Source organism: Passer montanus, unplaced genomic scaffold (assembly GCF_014805655.1).
Source record: "Passer montanus isolate IOZ18808 unplaced genomic scaffold, ASM1480565v1 scaffold86, whole genome shotgun sequence".
NCBI classification, from domain to species: Eukaryota; Metazoa; Chordata; class Aves; order Passeriformes; family Passeridae; genus Passer; species Passer montanus.
Window position 1 is genome coordinate 2,564,134 of NW_024373923.1, and position 26,056 is coordinate 2,590,189.

General features: G+C 51.7%; 1 protein-coding gene across 3 annotated transcripts in view; it reads right to left on the reverse strand.

Moving 5' to 3' along the window:
- MYO5B (myosin VB) overlaps window positions 1–26,056 on the reverse strand; it is a 149,159-nt gene that overhangs the window by 122,214 nt on the left and 889 nt on the right. The window lies entirely within an intron of this gene.

Here is a 26,056-nt window from a genome sequence, read left to right on the forward strand (position 1 = left end):
CTTGTTACCAATCTAACAAAGCAGGGTAAAATCTCAAGGTAAATGTGGAATTTAATTTCCCTGGGAAAAAAAAAAAAAGCCTTCCAGAAGGCTTTTACGAAATAACACAATTCATCCCCTGCAGTCCCTACACCGAAGTGTGTTTATTTTGCTCAAAACAAGGTAGTTTGGTCCCCACAGAGCAAGTCCTGACCCACAGCCACAGGCAGAGGCAGGCAAATGAGGACACCAAAGCCAGCTCCTTCAGCTGGAGGTGAACACTGAACACACTCCAGGAACAGGCTTGGACGCTTGGATTTAAATTAATTTGGTTAAATTTAACCTTTTTTTTGTTTGCACCTACAAATCTGGGGCCACCAAGGGGGAAGGCCCAGGGCAGACCTGTGCAGCCCAGCCCAGGTGCCCATGAGGGTTTTGGCTGTTGGACTCCAGGCTGGTGCTGGATTCCTCCAGCCCACAGAGCCCACAGGAACCCTCCAAAACCCAGGGATTTTCTGGCCCTTTGGGGCTGCTCTCCCCTCTTCCTCCTGCTGGATGAAATGAGAGCTACAGAAATTTACTCCCACTCAAAGCACCAGGAAATCCCAGCCAGCCCAAGTGACAGCAGCACCAGAGCCCCAAAAGTGGTTTTGGCCTTCATTTGAAACCAAACCCCAGCACACAATGTCCAAGTAACACTTTGTGGCAGCCAACGAGTTAACACAGCAGCAGCCAGCACCTGACAGGCCATTTTGCAGCTGAAAAGCAATAGATTTTTATATGTTATCACACATAATTATTTTTAGAGCTGCTCAATAGCTACAGCAGCAGGAACCTTTAGATGTTAATGGAGCCACACAATCGTATTCCCAGAACAACAGTTTTAGCAGGGAGTGGGGGAAAAGATGTGAAAACTGGAATTTTCTCAGCACACCAGCTCTAGCACCTCATGAGCCTTCAGTGCTCTCCCTGCCACGAAGAAGGGAGGCTGCAGTGGGGAAGGGGCTGGTTGGGACCCCTACCAGCCCCACCACTGGGGATTCATCCAGTGCCAGCTCTCTGCTGGCAAAAAGTGAGATTCAGAGATGCTCCAGATGTGCCCAAAATAGCCAAGGATCAGGATGTACCCAGCTGAGGGCAGCTTCAAACACAGGGTGTTGCTGGTCTTGGCAACCCTGCAAATGTTCCACCTGTACAAGGGGCTGGGCTGAGCCCCAGAGCTGCCTGGCCTGGTGGCTGCAGACAGGACACTCTGACCCCAGAGCAGCCTGAAATGGGGTGGCTGTGAACAGTTTGAGGGTGACACCTGGGTACAGCTCCAGCAGCAGCAGGAGGTCCCAGGGGCCACCACCCTCAGCAATTTGTCACCAGCCACGGCCAGGAGCCACCCCGGTGTGAAAGGAGGGTGACAGCTCTCAGCACCCACCGCCCACAGCCGGGTGGTGGGAGGCTGCACACCCCGCCAGCCACCCTGACCACAGCACTACAGAGTAATAATGATAACAATCATCATCACAGGAGGGTGACAGCTCTCAGCACCCACTGCCTGCACACCTCGCCAGCCACCCTGACCACAGCACTACAGAGTAATAATGATAACAATCATCATCATCATCATCATCATCATCGTCATCATCATCCGATTTTCCCAGGCTTTGTGCACACACACCCGCGTGCAAGGACCATGTGGGACAGAACACACCACAGGACAGAATGCACCAAGCAGGACAGAATGCACCAAGCCAGGACAGAGCACACAATGCAGGTCAAAATGCACCATGCAGGACAGAACATACCATGCAGGACAAAATGCACCAAGCAGGACAAAATGTACCATGCAGGACAGAACACACCACAGGACAAAATGTGCCATGCAGGACAGAATGCACCAAGCAGGACAGAACACACCATGCAGGACAAAATGCACCATGCAGGACAGAATGCACCATGCAGGACAGAATGCACCGTGCAGGACAGAATGCACCATGCAGTACAGATGTATTTGCAAGGCTCCAGGAGCCCCGGGGACAACCCCGGCTGGCAGATCCCAGATGTGGTCAGGGACACCCCCCATCGAGTGCTGCCCACCCTGCTGCAGAGCCAGGGGCTGTCAGCACAGGCTGCTGTGAATGCAGCTCCCCGGGCATCGCTAATGCTGTCCTCTGGTGCGTGCACACGCACACATCCAGAGAGGGGAGCACCACTCATCCTGATGTGCTCCTCCACCGTCCTCCCCTCCCTGCTGCCCTCCCAGCAGGGCAGGCTGGTACACAAACCCCCATCGCAGCCCTCCCTTGCAGCCATAAATCCCAGATATGTGGTTTATCAACCACAAGCACTTTGTCACGGGTACATCTTCACAAAGCCAGCTTTAGTTAGAACCTGGGGAGGCTTGGCAGCCCTCGGTGGGGTCAGGCTGGGCTGACCACCCTCACCTCCCCTACATTCCCTGCCTCTGACCTCTGCAACCTGCTCCCCAACACTGCCTCACAGCCCCTCCTTCTGACAAACCAACCCACTGGGGTGAGAGTCACAGTGTCACCAAAACCAGGGCAGGGGGGTGGGGAGAGCATCCCTGCGAGCTGCTGCTTCCAATAATCACATTTCCAGCATCATTTTACCACTCCACAAGCCTTGTCCGGGCTTCCTGAGAGCTTTAACAGCCTCTTGATCTGCTGGAGGAGCTTGTTCTAAGGGAGAGGGCACAGGGGCCCATCTCAAAGCACTGGAGGGAATGAAGGATTAACTCGACTTTGGGCTCAGGAGACAGAACCCCGGGCAAGCCACTCAACCTCCAGGCACTCCAGGCTTTCCATACATTTTCTCTTTTTTAAATTTGTTTTTTAAGAAAAAGATTCCTTCAGTCCTCCAGGATGTCTTTAAACAAAATGCTAAAATTCACTAGAAATAGCTCTGCATGCTCGGCCTCTTAAAAAAATATTTTTTTTTAAAATCTGGTTTACTTTGTGATTTTTTTTAACCATATCCCCAATAAAACTAAAGTCATTCAGTGCTCTCACTGCCTCTTGCATTATTCCACACAGCTTAAGCAGGAGCTTAATAAATTCAATCCCCACCTCCTGATTTGATTTAGATTTTAGCAGGCTGCCGCTGAGGATGCAGATTAAAACCAACATTAAATTAGAAGAGGCAGGTCTTGTTTTACTGTTTCAAAGCTCTCCGTGCTGGCCAAAGGCACGCCCAGCAAGCTCTGGGCAATGTGCTCCATCTGAGCAAGGGGGGATGCAGGTCTGCAGGCAAGGAGTTACAACTCCATGGACAGAGCATCATTTTCATTACATTAAGAAAATTGTATGATCTTCCATTACGTAAAAAATATTAAAAACTAGCAATTTCAGCTTCGTTTGGCTGTTGCAAGTCTTCATGGCGAGCTGGACATCAGCAAATCCATCTTTATTATTGCTGGGTTTTAATCCCCTGAGTTATTTCAGGAATGCCAACACTCACAGCTGACCGCGGGAAGTTTTCATTGCTCCTGGGTCAAGGGCATTTTTCCAGGGGCATCCTTCCAACAAACTGCAGATAGAGGGAGGGCACAGCAGCAAAAATACTGGCAATGAAATAGGAGCAACCACCTCACCACTGGGAACTCAGTAAGAGAGGTGAGGACGTGGTATGTCATGACACAGGTTCTTCCACACAGGTTAAGAAAATCCTATGAAAGGACTTCAGCTGAAAACAGAAACAGTGATTTTTTATTTTTTTTTTAAATCAAAGGTGAATACACAAATGTTGACTAGAACAAGGTGGAAATCAGGATAAATCTCTGTATATTTTTCTCTGTAAAGAAAGCACACTTCTACTTTTCTCCCTCTGCAGTGGGCTTATTTCTAACCTCATTCTATATCGTTCTGTGTCCAGTATTGCTGGATGCTTTCAAAAAGGACAAAAAATACACACAAAAGAAAAATCAGGACGAATGTCAGCCCTGGCTTCCTGAGAATATTTATATTTACACACACAGCATGTGAATGGTTAAGCAGCTTACACTCAAACAGACCAATAACCACCTTCCAGCTCTGACTCACAAGCAATCTATTACTAAAACTGAGGTTTTCCCAAACTGTGCCCTTCTCAAGTAAGAGGAAAGTACAAGCTGTATGTGGAATTAAAAGTGGCCATATCACGCACTCAGGGGGTCATTTTTCTGTTCCCTATTTTCCTTTTTAAACTGGTATTGAAGATCACTCCCCAGAGATAATTTGAAGAGGCTCTTCCAGAAATAAAATAAATAAACAGAGGACTTTACTTGCGATCTGGATGTCCACAGATTCTCTCTCAGCCTCTGTCCTAAACCAAACAAATTTCTCTTTGTTAAATTTCGTTGATACAGACCTGGGCTGAGCCAGCACAGGTGGTTTGGGCCATGCTCTGCCATTGAGCCCAAGGCAGGAGGGTCCCACAGGTGCTTGTGGAAGGAGTGGCTCTGCTGTGGTCAATGTGTTTGTGTTTGCAAACCAGCAGCACCCGTGGGTGCTGGGAAGAGCCACTGGATGCAGGTAGGAAGGGGACATGGAAAGGGGCCTCTCCTGGGTGCCCTGCAGCCTTAAAGTTCCCTTCTGCCCCGCTTGGCAGTGACTCAGGAGAAAAATCTGCTTCGCCCGTGACGCAGCAAAATATCTCCATTACGGGACTTGTGGATCATTACCTTTTTTATTATTATTTACATTACTGAAAACCGAGGCAGATGGCAAACCATAATCCTCCCTTTCCCATCCTCTGAATGAGGCTTTCATCCCAGCAGCAGTTTCTCCCCTGCCCCACAGACGAGCCGAGCTCAGATTTAGGTCAGGGCTGCCTCAGCTGTGCCGTGGCAGCGGGACCTGCTGACCCCGGTGTCTCAGCCTGGGCTGGCTCCTCTGCCTGCTGCCGGGTACCCCCAGCTGGCACACCCTCACAGGGCACAGGAGGGGGTGGCAGAGGCTGTCCCTGCCTGCTGCAGGGCGGGCAGGGGTGTCCCAGGGTTGTGCATCTCTCCCCTGCCCGATGCCCGATGCTCGGGGGGAATAACACACATCCAGCGTCTCCAGCATGAGCCCAGAGGGGATCCACTCAAAACAGGGAGCTCTAGTAGCAAAAGACCAACTTCTTCCTCACCCTAAATCTCCACAAACACCAAAAGAGCTGGCAAATCAGCTGTGGGACCCTCCTGCCTTGGGCTCAATGGCAGAGCCCAAACCACCTGTGCTGGCTCAGTCCAAGTGGGGAACACATATTAAAACAGCATCATGCTCTAGGGACAGGGGGAAAAATAGTGTTTTACTTCTTAAAAAGCACAAAAAACATCATTCTGAGCTACAGAATGAAAGTGCTAACCAGCTGAGGGTGTTAAATGTAAAAGGAAAGACAGTGGCACTCTGCAGGAGCATCTCTAATTCCTCAACATGAGAACGAGCAAATTGAGTGTTTCCCAGGGCTGATAAAAATGTACAAAAACAAACAGCAGAGCCAAGGAGGGTGGGCACTATCTGCACCACCCCTCATATTCCCTGTCATCCTCATGCTAGTGGAGAGGGACCCTGGACAAACACACAAATGCACACCCAGACAATGCCCCCTTTAAGGTAGGGCTCCTAAACTTTGGGGAGCACCCCTCCATCCCCAAACGCTGCAGGGACCCATGAATTTGAGCAAACCATGTGCTTCACTGATGCCTTCAAGGCACAGGGATGTTCTCCTCTCCCCTTGAAGAGCTGCCATGCTGATGGATGTCTCCAAGTCTCCCACCAGCACTAAATATGCTCTGTTTCTCCTTGGGGAATTTTATTCCCCTGCCCAAATTAACTCCAACGATGATTTGCATAAAGTGTCACAGCAGCTGAGCAGTGCTTGGACAAGCAGCATCTGCAGCATTTATCCACTGGCTCGTCAGAAGCATTTCTAATGAAGGGGCATTTAAAAGGCTTCAGTTCATCATTGCACCAACCCCATGTCACCAAAGGCAGACAGAAAACTGGCACGAGCACAGGGGAGCTGCAGGCGAGCCCTGACACCAGGACAGAAATACTGGGGGCACCCTTGAAGGCTTTTCTTTAATTAGCTGTGGTTTTCAGGACGATTTCCAAGACTAATCAATAGTCTTACATGTAACTAACAGCCAACAACTCGTGTGTTCCCAACATCTCCCCTGCCACTCCTTCTGTGGCATCTCCGCGTCGCTCGTTACTGCGGGTTTAATTAAGAGTGACAAGTTCAGCGTCAAGGTCTTGAGTGCACACACAGCCCTGCTCTGGCTGCAAAATTCCTCTTCCAGTAAGTCATCAGATGCTGCAGAAGCAGGTAAAGCCCCAGGTGCTTTGGGACAGTGCAAACAAACAATCTGGTGTTCACCTGGGGCAAAAAATCTGGTGTTCATCCCTGGGTGGGGAGCCACTGCCTCGTGGGCTGTGACACCACAATTTGCTCCTGGCAGTGCAGCAACTTCTGGTTTCACTTTGCTTCTCTACCCTTTAAAATGGAACAAAACCAAAGGCAGGGTCAGCAGCCCTTTGCCCTGGGAGGCTCCAAAGCAGCACTGCCAGGGCTGGGAGCAGCCTGGTGAGACACGGCGTGCAAGGCAGGGCTCTTCCCTCTGCAGGGCTGAGCCCGGAGTTACAGCGTGTGCTAACCCTGCAAAGCCCTCCAGAACTTGGTGTTCACCAGGATTAGAGCAGCTCCAAGAGATGCTGTTATGAGTAGAAAAGTTGTCCATTTTTTTTAAGTTGCAGAGTTAGCAAGTTAAACTAATTGCTGCTAAGTTGGAGTTTTAACAATTTGTTGTTAATAACTTCATGTAATCACCTGTTGTTAATAGTTTTTCTTTAATTGCCTGTTGTTGATGGTTAGAAATCCCTCTTCCTCGGGTAACCCCCTGCTGCTTTGTGGAAAATGACACCTGGGACTGTGAAGGGGGGGTGACATCAAAGCTAGTAGCAAGAAAAACCCCTAAAACAATGTGCCACCACGGAATTAAGAGATCTAAGTGATGTCTAAAGGTGAGGAACTGAATCCAGTGTCTGCCAAGATCCTTTTTACCTCTCACCCTGACCTCAAGGATGTTGGCTAGAAAGAGGACCTCGAATGTCAAACTGAAAAACTGGAATCTCCTGGTGCTCTGCTGAGGATGGAAGCCCCAGCTCTGCCTGCATACCAGCAGACACAGCTGCATCATCATCATCATCATCCTCCTCCTCTGTGCCATTCCTGGGAGCAGCAGCAGCATGGGAGTGACCATCGGTTCTCCCCATCTGAGCTGATTTTTAATAAAGGCATTAAAAAAGAAGAAAGGTCTCCTGCCCAATTTATTTCAGGTGCCAGCAGCCAGAGAGCTGCTGCGAGCCCCCTCCCCAGCTCCCAGGGTCCATCCATGCTGCCCCACAAAAGCACCAAGCTTCTCTTCTGTCAGGCCTGGCTCAGCCCTGCAAACGCTTCCCATCTGCTCACCACCACTGTCCAGCCCCTGCCAGAAAGAGGGATGCTCTGCAAGCCCCCAAAATCTCTGCAGAGTCCCCGGGCAGTACAAAAATCTGGCAATAAAGCCAACACAGGTAACTCGACTTCATTTGAGATCTCCCTGGAAGAGAGATCTCAAATGAGAGTGGGCATCAGCATCCTGGAGCAGGGAGCTCAGCACCCCTTTCTCTGCCTGCTCCAGCACCCAGGGGTGCTCCTGGCCACACCCCAGCACCACCCAGCCACATCAGCTCCTCTGGACTCCTCACCTCTCCTTGCAAGTGACTGATTAAAAATTCCCACATTGCACAGGATCATGAAAAAATCCTTGATGCAGGATGAGCCTTTCACACACAGCTCAGCCATGCAGACAACATTTTTAGTTAGAATAAGGGTTATTGGGGTTTTACAGACTTGGGTTTTGCCCCTTTTAACCAAAAACCCCATGCAGGGGCCAAGTGTCCCCATAGCATGACTTTCAGCAAACAGCTTGTCATACTGCAAGAGTGAAATCCTTCCAGGCTACTTTCTGCAAATCCCTCTTGATTGGCATTAATTACCCTTCTCCCCTGCAATTCTCAATTAATCAAAACCTTTAGCAGTGATGTTTATGAGTGATGTGATGTAACCTTGCCTTCACTGTCCCTTTTTACATCCGAAATCCATGTCAGTTCACCATTCCTTGGTGAGCATAAGGTGGATCCAAAACATGCTCAATATACACCATTTACAGCTGACTGGTAATGAACAGTTAAAATTAACAGCCTTGGGTTTAATTAAATAGCCAAAAATGGCCTTTTCCCCTTGGGTTTTCAGAGTCCTCTCTCTGTTATGCAGCCCTGTGATGCTGTAGGGAAATTTACAAGTACATTCACTTCCCAGGGCAGTGACCACCCCCAGGTTAGATGATTTTAGATGAAAATGGTCCTGGGAGGAGCCTGCCTCTGGGGTGCAGGGATGCAGCCAGGGGACTGCAGGGCTGGAGATGTTTAAACAGTGTCTGCTGCTTGGCTGTAGCTGCGGTGGCACCAGAGGCATTTGGGATTGTCACCGGCTTCTCCCAAAATCCAGGGTACCCCACGTCCCCCACCCTGCAGAGCTCAGCCATCCTCCCCACTGGGCACCACTGTACCCAAACAGCACCAAAATCCACCATTAACTGCAGTGCAGCCTCTCCACCAGGCTGGACTGTTGACCTTATTCAAAAGAAGTAATTGGATTAATCAACCTGCACAGTAACCCCTCACATCTCCAGAACTCGCCCTCTTGGAACATCACTCAGGCGTGGCCAATTCAAAGGGGTTTGACTTAAAGTTACAGGACATTTTTCAGCATTTTCCAGCAAGAGGGTTATGCTGGGAAGACCCCTGGGGCTACCTCTGCATCCTTTTCATTGCTGAGCAACTGAAGGAAAACAAATTGATCACCAGGGATTTCAACAAGCAGCGTTTTACCAGAGGTAATTAAAAAATTCCAGCAACAAGGTCTGTTAGAAAGGAGACATTAGACACCTGGAGAACAGCCCCAGTGATCAGGACACAAAGCTGGAATAAATATGTTCAATTAAAGTAACTGGAGCAGTGAACACTCAGACACTCCCAGCTGCTGAGGAATGGGAGGGCAGAGGAAAGGAGGAAACCACTTCTTCTGTATTTCCATAAAATGGGAGAATGGTTTGGGTGGGGAGGGACACAGTGCCACCCCCTGCCATGGCAGGGACACCTTCCACTGTCCCAGGCTGCTCCAAGCCCTGTCCTTGGGCACTGCCAGGGATCCAGGGGCAGCCACAGCTGCTCTGGGCACCCTGGGCCAGGGCCTGCCCACCCTCCCAGGGAAGAACTTCTTCCTAAATTTCTTTCTTGCAGCGGTTTCCAGGTATTTGGGGATGTGATTTGCACTGGCTCTGCTGCTCCCAAGCTGTTCCTACACAAGATCTGGGAGGAGCACTTGTGTCATGAGCTACTCCATGTTCAGGCACAGGCTCTGTCTCTTCCTCCTGTTAAATAAATCAGCAAGATTTAGGAATTGCTGAGCTAACACTGTTTTCTTTTTAATACATGAAATGCAAGGCACAGCGTGGCTGGACAGTCAGCTGTTTTCCTTCTCGTTCCCTCACAGTTTTAGCTGTCCAGCCGAAATTCTGAGATTTTGGCTCTCCAGATGTTCCTGCACTCGTATCCTGCAGCCTCCTCTTACACCACACAGCAACTCCATGGAAAAGCATCCCCTAAATCCCACATCCAACCTCCTCCCACAAGGGTAGGGGAGATAAAAGCTTGAATGAGGAAGGATGCAGGAAGGAAAATCTCCATCAACCCCTGAATTTTGAACCTCAGAAGGTGATTTGGGAGGTGGTGCCTTTGGCAAAGCAGCATTTGTGGTCTGCAGGAAGGGCTCAGGGAAGGGGAACAACATGCAGAAGCCTGCCCAAGTGGGAAAATGGTGACAAGAGGGGCACCTGAACCTACTTTAAAAAAAAAAAAAAAAAAAAGAAAAAGAAAACCAAGCAACAACAATAACCAAAAACAAAACGGAAAAAACCCCAACCAAACAAAAAAATAACAAACCAACCAAAACAAAAATCACCACCACAAAATGTATCCTTTCTAGCCTTCACCTTCTGGTTTGAATTTTGATTTTTTTTTTTTTCCCTGATCTAGCCATGTCCCCAGAAGAGTCAGGCAAATCCAAGGTTGTCTCTTCCCTCTGGAAGGGTGGCTGCCCCAGCTGTGAGTTTGTTTTTATATATAATTTTATATATTTATATATATTTTATATATATATAAAAACATATAATTTTTAAAGATGTATTTTATACTTTATTTATCTATTTATATTTTTATATTTTATAATTTTCTTTTTATATATTATAAATATGTAAATATATATATATAATTTTATATAATAATTTGTTATTAACTAGAGAAGCAGCAAAAGAAATAACAATACATCTTGAAGTTACAGCAGTTTCAGAGTACATGGAGACAAGTCATGAGCTCACTCAAATTAGGGCTAAAGAGTAACTCAAATCCACCTCTACCAAACACTGCTCTGCCACTTTTCTCTCTCCTCTAAAGGATGACCTCGTGCTTTGTCAGGTAGATGAATAAAATTAAGAAGAAGAAACTAAATTGGATAAACTTTACATTATTCAAGTTTATTTAATTGTAAAAGTGAAGCTTTTGCCAACCATGCTGAGTTCCCAGTTCGGAATGTGCAAGACCAAAGGTTTCTGCCTTTTCTGACAAAACACTCAGTCCCAGCAGCTGAGTCCCTTCAGGCTGCAGGGGTCAGTGGTTGGGCAGGCACAGCTGAACTCACTGGCCCCAGTCACTGCCCTCATGGCATCCCACAGCACCACCCTGTCCCACAGGGCACCAGACCACACAGCCCGGAATCTCTGGGCTGGAAAAGCCCTCAGACCACCAATTCCAGTGGTTCCCAGCACTGCCCAGGCCACCACTGCCCCATGTCCCCAAGTGCCACATCCACACACCTCCTAAATCCCTGCAGGGATGGGTGCTGCACCAGTGCCCTGGGCAGCTGGGCCAGCCCTTTCCACAAAGGAATTTTCCCCAGCATCCAAAGGCATCAGAAGAGGCCATGCACACTCGTGGATGGATGCCCCAGGGATGTGGGACCCTGTCCAAAGGGGATGTGATCTGGAAAAGCAGAGATGTGGAGCAGCTCGTGTCCCCTCACAGCTGCTCCACCTTCCATCCCACACTGGGGGAAAACTGGAGGCTGCTGCAAACTTTCCAACAAGTTCTCTCAGACACTTAATTAAGAAAAAAATAAAATTCCTGGTTTGGCATGGTGCTGTTGTCATGCAGAGCTGCCATCCAAGCCCTCTTCACCCCAGACACCAAACCAGCCTCTGCCAGTGTTTCAGTGTCCCTCCTCCCTGTGGCACCTCTCACCTTCTGCTCCCTGCTCAGGCAGCAAGGCTGGCTTTCCTGCTCCCCGCCAGGGGCAGCGAGCCCTTATCAGGGCATTACCAAAGGCACTGCCACAGCACAGCCTCCAATGCCCAGCTACAGTGGAGGTAAGACCCACTTTGCATAAACAAAAATACTCTAGTAAGAGCAGAGACTGGAGTGTGAGAGGAGCGGGAGCTATCAGAGCATCAGCGAGATGGATTCAGCCACAGAAAGGCAAATATTTGCTTTCCCCTCCTCTCCCCATCCTCCCTGTGTTGTATTTGCAAATCGGGGTCACTTCCAGCGGCAGGATGTCCCCTGCATCAGGCTGGAAAGCCACCTGCCAAGCAGAGCAGAGCCACACACCCAGCAGCCCTGCAGAGCAGCCCAGCTCAGCCCAGGGCTCACCTCCCTCCCTCCGGAATTTCCCTGGAGCTTCAGTCACTGACTTCAATCACTGCAGAGGCAGATTTTGGGATGTTGGGCAGGAATTGGTGGCTGGGAGGGTGGGCAGGCCCTGGCCCAGGGTGCCCAGAGCAGCTGTGGCTGCCCCTGGATCCCTGGCAGTGCCCAAGGCCAGGCTGGACGGGGCTGGGAGCAGCCTAGGGCAGTGGGAGGTGTCCCTTCCCATGGATCTGGATGATCTGAAAGGTCTTTCCCACCCAAACCCTTCTGTGATTCTGTGGGATACTTCTGTGGGATTTCCCCACAGAGGGTCTGCAGGAGCCCCAGATTCCCATGCTCCTTCAGTTGCTGGCACTTCCAGCTGTAGGATTGTGGATCTGAGCTCCAGACTGACGCATTTCAGTGAAGCCACCTCGTTCAGGACACGACAGGTCCCCGGTCCTTGCCAGGTCTGCAAGGACAGCACTGATGGCCCAGCAGTGCAGGATCTGGGCACAGCCTGGCTGCCACCAGCACATCCACAAAGCCGGCTCCCGATGCCAGCACTGATGTCCCAGGGAGGAATCCCAAGGGACTGGTTTCCACAAAAGCTCTTTTCACAGGAAAGCAGTTTAACCTGCTCAAAAGGCATTTCAGCCCGTTCAGAGAGGAGGTTTCCCCTCTGTCCATCTACCAGCAAAGCACTGACAAAGACCTGGGCTTTGTTTCAAAGGAAGCCAGCAAACCTCAGCATCCCCACAGCCTGTTTCCAGCCAGGAACACTGTCTGGGAAAGCTGGAATTTCCCTGCTCCTCCAACACTTCTTTCAGGATTTTCATGTGCAGGAGAAAGCCCACATCTCATTTTGCACTGACACAGGGAAAAATAAGCCACAAATCTCCCCTCATCACAAGACTGAAGAGGCTAGGGGCTGCTCTGGTAGTGAGACAGACTGCCACAGTTAATATCATTGTCACTCCTAACCTGTGTTTTATTGCTGCAGCAAATTTATCCCCAGTGTCTTACACACAGTCTGCAGGAATAAAATGCAGGAGACATCCCCAAAAACTGTTTAAATCCCCCAGAGTGGGGGGGTTTTGTGAGCATGTGGAAGGGATGTTGGACACAAGCAGAGGGTTCAGCAGCTGCTGACCCCACGCAGGCAGCTCGGGGGGCTCAGAGCATCCTCACAGAGCACCCAGGCCCCAGCTGGGAGGGACACACGACATCACCCCAGCAGTGTTTGGCTGTTGACAGGACACACAGCCCCTGCAGAGGGCCACCAGCATGTCCAGGTGTCACTGCAAGCCTGCAGACACTCAGGGATGCTGCATTTGCACACCCACACTCAGCCCAGCCTGGGTTTGTGGCACCAAGGACACAGCACTTGCTGGGTTATTGCCAGAGCACAGAACTCACACAGTGGCCTCAGCTTCCCCTAAGCTCTCAAACCAAGGGTGGGAAAAGCCATGTCTCTGTTTTTACCCTGCCTGCTTCCATCCCACAGCTCAAACCTCCTTAATGCACCTCGGCCATCGAGCACAGGCCCTGGGCAGGGGCACTGCAGCTGCCAGGAGACTCCTCCCAGCACCAGTCATGGACAAGTGTGTTAACAGAGCAGACAACTTTCAAACCAGACGTAAATTATGCACAAAGCCTGTAAGAGACAAGGGTCAGCGCTGTTTATGGGGTTAAAGCAGGTAAGGCAGATGCAGCCAGGGCCTCTTCCATCTGCTGGGGTGTTTCAAAAGCTCTTCAGCTTTCAAAACATGAGCTCTGGTTCAGCTCTGCACTGATGTGCTCTGCCCTGACTTGAAAAATTACATTTGTTTTGTGTGAGCAGGAGGAGAGAAGCCAAGTCCTTCCAAACTGGCCTTTTCCCTTCCCAGACAAATTAACTGTATTGAAGTTCAGCCTCACGCCAGGACAGGTTTGCCCAGATCCCAGGTACATTCCAGCTGTTCCCAGCTTTCCAGCCGCCTCCCAGGCAGGTGAGAGTGAGCAGGGAGGGTTAAGGGAGGCAACCCTGCTGCCCAGCCCGAGCCTGGCCATGGCTCCAGAGCCCCCCACACCTCACAGCAGCTCTGGGCATCCAGCACCCGCTGCTAAAGCTGCAGAAATTCCTCCTGAGCCACCATGGACCACAGGGGCAACTCGGAGTCCAGAGCCCCCAGTGACCAACTCAGGCACCCAGAGGTGTGCGCAGAGGAAATTAATTTATCTAGACAAGCGTCAGGGCTATGTCTCTTCCAGCCATCTCTGTAACTGCACGTGAAAGCAGCATTTATCAACAAGGATGCATCCCAAACATGCCAGTCTACTGGCTCTGAGGCTTGAAGGCAGAAGAAACAAGATTTTAACCAGAGGAAGGTGATAACTTGCTCAGTGAAGATACTTGAAGTTTATTTCTAAGCTTCGAGTTATAGTATAATGTGGCCCTTCAAAGAGCAGCTTTTGGGGACCAGCTCAGAAAACCAGAGTGGATTGTATCCTGTGGATGGAGAGCAGTGGAATGCTGGCTGCAGGCAAAAGCAGAGGATTAGAAAACACCTACACCTGAATGATCACACAAAAGTGAAAACAACAACAATTGTTGTTTGAGATTCAAGACTTGGACCCCCTTCCAGAAACCAGCAGCAGTTCCAGCACATCCCCAGAGTGGATTTTTTGCCCCAAAACGCTGCCCATGAAGCACAGCTCCTCTTCCCCTTTCCAGGTGGGCTCTCCATCATGTTGGACATTCACTCCAATATTGTGTGTCTGCATCTCAGCAGCACCTTGCACATTGCCACAACCTGAATTTAGCAGCAGCGTGGAACTGAGGCCACGTTGGAGTGTGGTTGCCATACTCCAGAAGGATTACAGAACTATTTTTAATAAGGGGTTTAATAAGCTTTAAGCAGAGTAGGTTGCTTTTGCTCAGCTCACATGGCTGCAAAGATAAAACCTTGCACAAAGCAACAGCCACAAGCTGCTTGACAGAACTTGCAGCGCCAAAATTTATGGAGTTACCTCTTAAAAGAATGTTCTCCTTTGTTGCCTTTGAAGTAAAAGTTTATACACTACAAACTCAGGTTTGGCTGTCTCGCAGCTTTACAACATCACAGAGCTGCACCTCTGCAGTTTCTGTTTGGTTTTGGCCAGACACTCGTAGGATGAGGAATGAGCAGCTCTGAAGGTTTGGAGCACGAGAAAAACACTGGAATCTCGCTTGGTGGACTCATATTCTTTATGCACTCAAGGTGAGCATCCCTCCTGAGCTGGGGCAGCCAAAATCCATTCCCACACCACATCCCACAGACCCAGGCGCTGCCGGTCACCCGCAGCTGGAGCAGAGCCACACCACGCTGGACCACAGCTCCCAACACCCCCAGCCACACCAAAGGTGACAGGAACCCATGGCCACCTCCAGAGAACACATCAGTTGAAAACCAGCCAGTGTCTGTGTTATATTTTCCTCAGGGGAAAAAAAAAAAAAAAAAGTAAACAGAAAAAGAAAGCAAGCACATCCTGAACCTAGGAAAGGGTCAGCACAACAAAATTTAAAATTATAAGTAACCATTAATTTTTTCTACTCTGTGAGTGTTTCTCCCTCCCCCACCAGCTAGCACAACCCCTATTGTCTGAAAAGCGTTTAACTGGAAGTGGGTCATGTCTCCTGGCATTACTAAATCTTCCCAAATTTCCCCCGATTAGTCAAATGCAATCTCCTCTCTGACATCTGAATGATTGAGGTAGTGTGTAATGCCATTTTTCCCCTGAATGAGCCACATCAAAGAGGGTTATAAGCCTAGAGATGGCACGCCAGATAAAAGAGTCGCCAGCAGATTGTGCCCAAAATGTTACCCAGGGAAATTAAATCGTTTTGTTGGAAGGTTTCTCCTTTGGAAACATTCAGCCCTTAGGATTGAAAGTGGAGAGACAAGAAATGGCCTTCAGAGCTGCTAGGAGGATGAAACCTCACTAATTGTGAGCTGAGTGGTCCCATAGTTAAAACACTTGTGCACACAGGAGATTTTCTATCAGCCACAACATCCAGCCTGCTCTTCACACAGGGACACCAAAAGCCATCCTGCTGGGAGTTAATAACAGCCTAAATTTGGGCAATGCCTCTCAAATGACTGAAAAATAAGGAGGGGGAAAAAAAAGCAAAAAAGCAGTAAACCTGCTACCCCAGAAAAAGAAAATACCGTTTAATAACTGGGATGTAACAGCAAGAAATCGCTCAGGCATGAGTTATATCCAAAGGGTTAAAAAAAAATAAATCACCCTTTGAAGCAGAAGGATGCCAGGACCCTGGAAGGATCCAAGGGCTGCTCCAGTGCTGGTGTGGGGCTGAGCTCTCTCCTCACAGGAAAAGAGCTGGAGCTCTTAAATGCGTGCCAGGCTGGTGATTAGGTGAGATCTGGGCAAAGTTTAGTCAATAACAGCAGGGGTTGTATTCTGCTGATTTACCTCACGTGACCCCCCAGTGCTGAAACTTTGCACCAGAGCAAAGGCTGGCAGGAGACAGCACTTTTTTCAGTCCAAAAAAAAAAAAAGAGTAATAAATTAAAATAATATTTTAAAAAGAGAGAGAGGGACAGAGCCTACAGACCTTTTGGCATTGAAAAACAGAATATTCTGTTTCTGAGAACTGGCTTTTTATCCGAAGATAAAAGGTGCGTGGTGCAGAAATCCGTATTAAAAAAGAAAAAAGAGGGGCCCCAGGGAGATTCCACTTGGGTGAGAACACTGTTTCAAGTGCCAGGTGGTGGACTTTGGGATGCAACCCCGTATTTTGGGTAGAGCAGTGCCTGGGGAGGAAAAGCCCGCCTGCAGCTGGTGTTTGGGGACTGCCAAGTCCCAGCCTGGAGCAGCCTCAGCCATGCCCACCTTCTCCAGCGCGGAGGGCTGGAGGGGAAATTCAGTCAGGTTTTGTTTCCAAGGCTGGGTCAGGCCCACCCTGGTGGCCAAGCAGGCAGTGCAGGTTGCTCCAAGCTGGGCAGCACTCCTGGTGACCAGCGGGGACCATGGGGACAGTCCCCAGGACTCCCCAAATGCCAGGGAGTGTGCCAGCACTGCCATCCCTCACCGCAGCAGCAGCGGCCGGGGCAAAGTGCAGCGAGATGAAGATTAGCTCTGACAGCCTCGACTCCGAGTTTATTTTGGCACGGCAGGAGCACACGAGGCTTCAGAGCAGCTCTGAGGAGCGGGGCCGGGCAGCAGCAGCTGCCCCGGGGCTGAATTCCACAGCCCTGCCTGGCAGCGGCTGCACCCGCAGCAGCAGCAGCCCTCTAACCCTCAGAGCTGCGCAGTGGAGACCTGCACGCTCAGGACACCCCGGGTTTCCTCCTTCCCTCTTGCCTGTTTTTAAATGAGGTGTTTTATTTAGCAGTTCTGCCTCCATCCCCTGCGACAGGGCAGGCAAAGCACCAGAGCTTCCTTCACTCTGCACAGGGAGGAGCAGCTCATCTCCTTGCTGGGGCAGGCTCCGAACAAAAACAAAGGCTTTGGAAAGCAGAAGGAGAGAGAAAACAAGCTGAAGGAAGGGGGAGCAACAGATTTCAGACCTGGTGCTTCCAGGAGCTGCTTCTCTCCGGGCAGGGCCACGAGGTGTGTGCTGCAGGAGGGCCAAGGGCAGGGCTGTCACCCGGGGACCTCTGCTCCCCGAAGGACACGGGGGAAAACCCCAGCTCCGAGGGGCAGGGAGGCCCTGCAGACAGCCCTGGGGCAGCTCTGCACAGCCCACAGGTGAGATGCTCACAGCTCACCCTGCCTTCCCTGAGAGCTCTCCTGTGCTGCTGCAGGTCTTGCTTCAGCTAGAACGAGCCTTGGTACCATCACCTGCAAGAGGACAGTGCAGGAGTCCACAGTCTAACCCAGCAGAGAATCACTTTCCTGCCTCACCTGGCCTTGGAAGGAACCAAAGAGACAGCACAAGAGACACTGACCAAGCTCTGGGTAGGCAGCTCTTTTTCTCCAATTTCTTTCATTATTTTGTTCCCTACCACTGAACATGGGGTGAAAGGGGAATCAGATGGGCAACAAGCAGGCAGCCCACAGCTGTGGGAAGGGCTGGCAAGAGCCACAGCAGTATTCCCACACCCACCTCCTGCTCTGGAGCAGAACCTTCTGTGAAACCCACCTCCAGCTCCCCACAACAGGAGACTGAGTGTCCCTGAACGAGCCCCACGCCCTGCCCAGGGCAAGGAGCAGCCATACCCACAGCACCCACCTTCCCAGAGCTCACAGCAATTGAGCAGCATCAATCCACAAGGAGTTACTCAGCTTAATTAGATTGGAAATTACACCTCCTATCATCTCAGCATCTTGGCATCCACTGGCTGCCTTGAGATGTGCTCACACCAACCGTGCTGGCCTGGGGTGCAGCTCCTCAGCAGGCACGGGGATCAGACATTTTTTTACTCCTATTTTCTTTTAAAGCCCTTTTCAATGCTCACTTCTAGCACACGTGTCAGCAGCCCCAGGTGCTTGCTCACACCCAGCCTGCTTTGGCAGCTGTAGGTTTGCCTGTGCCACCTGAAACCACCCCGTGGGGCTTCCAGCAAAATCCAGACATGCCCATGATGTTTAAAAAGCCGTCTTTGAATACTTGAAGGGTCTTTTTTTCCCCTTTGAAGAGCAGCGGCTGGCTGGGCCACATCCCTGAGGTGCAACATGCTGTTGTGGCGGGTAGTGGCCGTGATTCACCCGCAAGCCATCCTGCTCCCAGCAGGCTGTGAGTGGTGGTTAGCACACCCTGGCAGCACCTCTCACGCTGTGACATTTCCAGCAGGGAGCCTGGGCAGTGACTCACGGGAAGGGGAGGCTCTGCATCGGCTGGGTGTAAGGGCTTTTGTAAGAGAAATACCCAAAAGTCAGAATGGACGCGGGTTTCCCAGAGGTGTAGGCTGCCCCTGGATCCCTGGAAGTGTCCCAGGCCACGTTGGACCTGGGACAGGGGAAGGTGTCCCTGCCATGGCAGGGGGTGACACTGGGTGATCCTTGAAGTCCCTGCCAGCCCAAACCTTCCTGGGATTCCATGCACAGCACACATCTCCCGCTGAGGATCCATGGAAGCACCGAGCCCCTGGAGCAGCCAGAGGAGGCAAAGCCACCCCAGTGGTGCCACCACAGTGCCCGTGTGGGAACGTGGAGAGAGGGAGCTGAGGGCTGTGGGCTGAGGAGGAGGTGAGCAGGGTCACAACAGTGACAGAGAGAGGGAGGGAGGGCAGCCAGGGGGTTACAGCTCTGCTGAGTCTGCTGAATTTCCTGGGCACAAACACAGGGCGCTCCAAGCCACTGCCACTGAAAACTCCCCAGGGAGGGGGAAACTAATAATGAAACCTGAAAAAGAACAACAGACTGTGTTCTTTTTAGACTGTCTTCTTCAACTGCAGACCTGTGCTGCTCCTGCAGTCCCACAGTCCCTGCCTGGACAGGTTTAAGGCATTCCCAGGTTTTGGTCAGCCAGAGAGGGCTTCAGACATGGACAAACCAAGGACAAAAGGAGAGCACGGCTGGAGAGAGTCTCACATTGCCAGGCTGCAGGCTCTTCCCTGTAGGGATGCTCTTCTCCAAACCCGCTGGATTCCACAGGAAAGGCAAAGGGCAGAAATGCCAAACCCTCCAAAGCTTCACTAGTACAACTGGTGAGTCCACCATGACCCAGACAACACATTAAAGAGTGTTCCCTGAGGAAAGCCACGTGAAGCCCACCACCCACCAGGCCTGGCCCTTCCCAGCCCTGCCACCATCCCTAGACAGGTCCCTGCTCATATCTGAAGGTTCAGGCTAAAGCCAAAACCCAACCCAACCCCACAGGACATGTCTTAGAGCAGGCCAGAGGCGTATGAGGGCAAAGCTTTACAGCCAGCTCGAGACACAGAAAGCTCCCAGGGAATTTTTTTCAGTTTTGATAAGCAGCAAATTCTTCCCTCAAGTGTTCTGCAGACATTTCAGGCGTCTGCCACAGCTCGAGGTTCAATAACAGCAGTCACTTTCCTGGCCTGGATTGCAGCTGGCTCTGATGTTCCTTTAACCACCACCAAACACCTCTGTGTGCAGGAGGGGTCAAAGATCCAGAACAGCACCACACAAAAACACCCAGCTCAGAGCTTCACCTCGTTACCTGACATTTATTACACCCGTGGCTAATCCAGAAAGCCCAAAGTCCACCCTCATGCTCAAGTGGGGCTACTCCTGTGGATTCCCTGAAGAACAGCCTTCATGGTGAGAGCACATTACTCCCTCTATGGACAGGGCTTCAAATTAATTGGTGTGTAAATTAAAAGTCCAACACACCTAGAACTGCACTGCTTTACAGCATACTGGGAAGTTTAACCATGTGTATGTAAAAACACAGTCACAAACATACACAGCCTTCTTTCTTGGTCACCAGAAGAGACGCATGAGTTCACGTTCAGGGTCATTATCTTCTCTGCCTGGTAATTGGCAGCAAGAAAGAACAACAAAGCAAAAATCCTCCCCTGTAAATACATTCCTCAACAAATAACCTCGGATAAACTCCTTCCTCAGGGCAGGAAAGGGCAGGAAGGACTCATCCCACCCAATCCCACGAGCACCAGCACAGCACCCACTGCTGTCCCACCCCTGACCCTGGGGCTGGCAAACCACTGCAACGTGGGCTTGCACGCACTGTGATTTCCACACCACAGTTTCACACCCCTGCAGCAGAATCAGGGCAGGAATTCTCAAAAACAGTTTTTTAAACGAGAAAACTGATCAATCCCAGCCAGCAAGAGGGCACAGAGCTGGGACTTAGTGAATTAACCCTGCTGGAGCCATTCCTGGGGCTGTGCCCCAGCACCTGCACACAGCTCCTTGGCTCGCCTGACCCAAGCCCAGGGATTATTAAAAGCACAACTGAGATGAAAATTGCACAGACAGAGACCAAAATGGGGTTATTTTTGCAGCACAGAGCCCCTGGAGCAGCGTGCCCTGCACCCACTCAGTGCCAGGAGAGGCGGGGTGACCTCGGTGCCCGTCGGGGCAGGGAAGTGCCCCCCAGGCCACAATCTCCCACCTCCCTGGGGGCCACACGAGGCCCAGACCCAGTGGGCTGAAGGATATTTCAGTCCCACGACAAAGTGGCTTAAATTGGCACCAGTGATGACTCTGTGCCATGTGAATTGGCAAAGCTTGGCTGCGCCTCTCTCCGGGGGCACCGCGGGGAAGCCCGGGGCCCCGGCGGCTGCGGCGCCCTTGGCACCATCCCAAGCTGCAGAGAGCTGGCTGGAGCAGTCAGAGTTTACGTTTCAGTGGTTTTCTCCCTGCCACTGCAGCTCATAATGAGGCAGGACCAGGAGGAGCCCGGGGATGCTGATGGACCCGGCTCCCTCAGACACGGCCCCATCCTTAAATAAAAACCCAGCGTGGCCTCCGAGCTGCCCTGCCCTTTGTGTACAACCCAGGCACGTCCTCATCATCGAAAATAAAGAAGAAAAAAGCCAAAAACCTTCAGCTATAACCTGCTTTTCCTCACAGGAGCTGCAATGGCAGCAGCAGGAGTTCAGGAGCTCTGCAGCATGCTGTGGATGTCCTGGGACTGAACCCCAAACACTCCCTGTCCCCGGCCTTATTCCCAGAAATTTGTTCTACACAACCCACAGAAAATCTTCTCTCCCCTCTCCAGCTGCTCCTCAGCCCCAAACCAGCCCACAGGCACAGGCTAAGGATGAATCCTCCCCGAGCCTTGCAGGATAAATAATCTTCAGAAGGTTTTATGCCAGAAGGTTTGTGCCAATTCATTGACTCAGTCTGTGAGTGATCACACTGGCAGCATCTACACACTTCTCAGAAGTTTCTCCCCAGGGTCAGAAACCACCAATTCATTCCAGCTATTTCATTTATTACAACTTTAAACGAAAACCAGCGACTTCCGTACCCAACACCAGCCATTAGAAGAGGATTCTTTTAAGGCATCAAATCTATAAGAAAACACTTGGCAAGCAGCAGCCGCTTTGCACAACGAGAGGAAAAAAATAATATGAAAATAAATACCCTGGATTCTTATTTACCCAGAGCTTGCAGACGTTCTCAAGAGCATATCTTGAGCTGCACAGCAGCCCAGGAGCAGAAAGACACAGCTTATTCCATAGCCTGGCACAGGCACTGTTTTGCATCAGGTTCAGAGGCTATACTTACAAGGACAATTAACATATTTTAAGAAGAACCTTTAAGAGAGCACAACTTCAGAAGCCACAGCAATTACAGTTGTTGTTGTCATAGGAAGCGATTCAACCTACAACATAGCAAACATCAGGAATACAAACAACTGTAATTTCTGGTTTACTGCTGCAAATCAAACGTGATGACAACGATGGCGACATCCATAGGGTATCCTGGACCATCCCCCCTGCCCAGTGGCAGGGCACAGAGCAAAATGTGATCCCACTAGACTCGTGATCTGCCTTTTCCCCCTCCTGCAGTTAAATGGGGTTTGAGAATCTCCTCTGCCCAGCAGCATTTTGCCTGGGCACGCTGCAGCTGGGCACATCTGGGACGTGGCCGGGCCAGCACAAGCAGCCTTAGAAAGATGTTTCTTTTCAATGCTCACATTAGGTGAAATTCTGGTTGCCCACCATCCTGGGCAGGTTTTTTCAGGCACCTGCCCTGTTCCTGGCACAGGCTGGTTCCAGGTCGCATCCTCTGCCACAGAACTTTTCTGCTGCTCAACTGCTGTTTGATTCTGCCACAAAATAAAATCCCCAGCCAGATAATCCCAGACTGGTCTCCCCATGACTATTTTCCAAAGTGGAGTCGTACACGCTTGAAGGTTGAGGCAGTTTTGGGACTACTCTCACGCTCATAATTAAGCAGAGTTATTGATTATCCTGCTTGATGGGGGTATTAAACACCAGCCATTCCTGATCCTGAAGGGGCACAGCATCCTGCATCCCGTGGAGAAGGCCTGCAGCAGAACTCAGAGTCACCATCCTGGGCAGGTTTTTTCAGGCTGGAATCCTCTGTACCACCACCTGCCCTGTTCCTGGCACAGGCTGGTTCCAGGTCACATCCTCTGCCACAGAACTTTTCTGCTGCTCAACTGCTGTTTGATTCTGCCACAAAATAAAATCCCCAGCCAGATAATCCCAGACTGGTCTCTCCATGACTATTTTCCAAAGTGGAGTCATACACGCTTGAAGGTTGAGGCAGTTTTGGGACTACTCTCACGCTCATAATTAAGCAGAGTTATTGATTGTCCTGCTTGATGGGGGTATTAAACACCAGCCATTCCTGATCCTGAAGGGGCACAGCATCCTGCATCCCGTGGAGAAGGCCTGCAGCAGAACTCAGAGCTGCTGGTGTTCCCAGGATATCCTTCTCCTGCCTAAGTTCTCCCCAGGCCAATCCAACACACCAAATTCATCAGCATGGTGACAAATTTACACGCCAAGAAAACTACTCCATGTCCCCACAAGGTCCCAGAAAACCATCTGCAGGCACCACATGGGAGTTAAGGGCTCTCCACAGAACACATACCAGCTCCCACTGCAGTTCAGCAGGAAGGAGACCTGACAATTCCCACCTGGAGGCTCCAAAGTGGCTCCTCAGCAGTTTCTCTCGTCCTGGCTCCAGCAGGAGGAGGAATGACTCAGAGGAAGGTGCAGTTGTGGCTGTGCTAGCACAGCAGCACCTGTGGGATCAATAGGCTCTCGGTGAGCTGTACTAACCCCAGATCACCCGCCTCACCCTCCTCTGCTCCCCCCACACAGCCTCACCTGCCAGCACAGACCCAGCAGGCCTCACCCCTTCCCCTGGACATCACCCTGGGCCATCACTCCTTCCCCTGGGCACCACCTCTACCCTGGGCATCACCCCTGCCCCTGAGCAGCCCCCTCTGTCCCTGGGCTGGGCACCAGCCCTGTCCTGGGCATCACCTCTGCCCCTGGCCTGTCACCTGTGCCCTGGGCATCACTTCTGCCCTGGGCATCACCCCTGCCCCTGGGCTGTCACTGCTGTTCCTGGGCTGTCACCCCTGCCCCTGGACAGCACCCCTGCCCCTGGACATCACCTCTTCCCTGGTCATCATCCCTGCCCGTGGAATGTCACCCCTGCCCCTGGGCATCACCCCTGCCCCTGGGCTGTCACTGCTGTTCCTGGGCTGTCACCTCTGCCCCTGGGCATCACCTCTGCCCTGGGCTGTCACCCCTGACCCTGGGCATCACCCCTTAGCCTGGGCATCACCTCTGCCCCTGAGCTGTCAGCCCTGTCTCTGGGCATCACCTCTGTCCCTGGACTGTCACCTGTGCCCTGGGCATCACTTCTGCCCTGGGCATCACCCCTGCCCCTGGGCTGTCACTCCTGTTCCTGGGCTGTCACCTCTGCCCCTGGGCATCCCCTCTGCCCTGGGCTGTCCCCCCTGACCCTGGGCATCCCCCGTTAGCCTGGGCATCACCTCTGCCTCTGAGCTGTCAGCCCTGTCTCTGGGCATCTCCTCTGTCCCTGGACTGTCACCCCTTCACCTGGGCTGTCACCTCTGCCCCTGGGCATCACCTCTGCCCCTGAGCTGTCAGCCCTGTCCCTGGGCATCACCTCTGTCCCTGTACTGTCACCCCTTCACCTGGGCTGTCACCTCTACCCTGAGCAGCCATCTCTGCCCCTGAGCATCACTCCTGTACCTGGGCATCAGCTCTTCCCCTGGCATGTCACCTCTACCCTGGACTGTCACCGTGTCCCTGGACATCACTCCTGTCCCTGGACGGTCACTCCTGCCCTGAGCAGCCACCTCTGCCCTGGGCATCACCTCTGCCCCTGGGCATCACCCCTGTCCTGGGCTGTCACCTCTGTCCCTGGGCATCACCCCTGCATGGAGCTGACTGCAGGCGAGCACCAAGACCTTCCTCAGCACCCCAGACCAGCACACCCCCTTCACCTGTCAGCCACCAGCACCACCAGGCTCAGCGCCTCCAGGCTGTTGTGTTTGTTGTGGGTTTTAAGCCTCCTTTGATCTTTTTCTTGTACTCTCAAAGTCACAGGAAACATTTTTCCTGCTGCTTCAAAGGCCAGAGCTGGCACAGAGGCCCCATGCAGCAGACTGCCCAGCAGGACAGTCCCAAATTTCACTGTGACTCAGCTGCACAGACAGCCCATGTGGGCTCCAGCCCCTGGCCCCACCACCTAAAAAACCAGCTGCATCCCTAGAATGTTCCTGCAAAACTACAGGCAACAGCAGAAGGGCCAGTGCTCAAACACCTGCTCGCAACAACAAACTTTGTTGTTGTTAAAAATAAATCTAAGGTTAACAACACACGCAGGTTGCCTCCAAATCTCCACCACTTCCTCATCAGAAAGTCCCTGGACAGCAACAAGGTCCCAAGCAACGCCCCAGGAGGCAGCTTACAACAGTCCAGCAGGAATGTAAACCAAGGCAGCACAGAGCAGACAACGCAGGTTAACCGCTGCTCATCAGGTCAAAAAACAATTAACCAGGTTGCTTCAATCAGCAGGGAGAGCACAGCCCTGGGAGCCAGCCTCCCTCCTCCCCAGGGATGCTTCCCATCACATCCATGCTCTCGTCCTGAGGGATGCTCGGCACATCAGAGCTGTTTAGCCACAGCTTTACTCCTGCCCCTCTCCGGATCTTCCAAGGGGAAAAGATGTTCCAAACTTGGCTTTTGAAGTGCTCCCGAGGAGGATGGAGGTCATCCTGCTCACAGACAGCCCAGCTCAGTCCAGCAGGGCTCCTGCAATCCCCACAGCTCCAGAGGAGATCACTGGAGCCTCCATTCATCCTGCATCCCCCTGGCAGCGACAGCCAAAGAAAGGATACGTGGCAACCCCCGGCGTTACATAAAAAGCTGTCGGCAGAATGAGTTACAGAAGCAGAAACCTGCAGCGAAGTTACGCCCGGGGGACGGAAAGTGACCCTGGTGCCAATCTGGCAGCACCCCCACGAGCTGGCCGCGGCCACAGGGAGAGCCCAAGCTGCTAAAATCCTCATTATGACAACAGCTGATGCTGACACTGTTACACGGCAGAGCCCTTTCCGAAGCCGAGCGCTGCTCCCGGTGAGCCCCTGCCCGGCTCGGGCAGAGCACATTCCCGGGGCGCTGCTCCCCAGCAGCCCCGGAGGATGCAGAGCGCAGCCAGAGCGCTCTCGCCACAGCAGAGAGCCCCGAGCCAGGCGGAGCTCGCTCTGCCTGCGACGAGCTCTTTCACGGGGACAGCTCAATCGGCACAGATCCCGCTGGACACAAGCCTCTCCCCGGGAAAAGGAGCGGAGAGCCCCGGGCGGTGTGGGAGGCACCCGCAGCCGGGGCTGGCCGAGGGCTGGGGTTACCCAAGTGTCCCACAGACACAAAACAACACAAGAA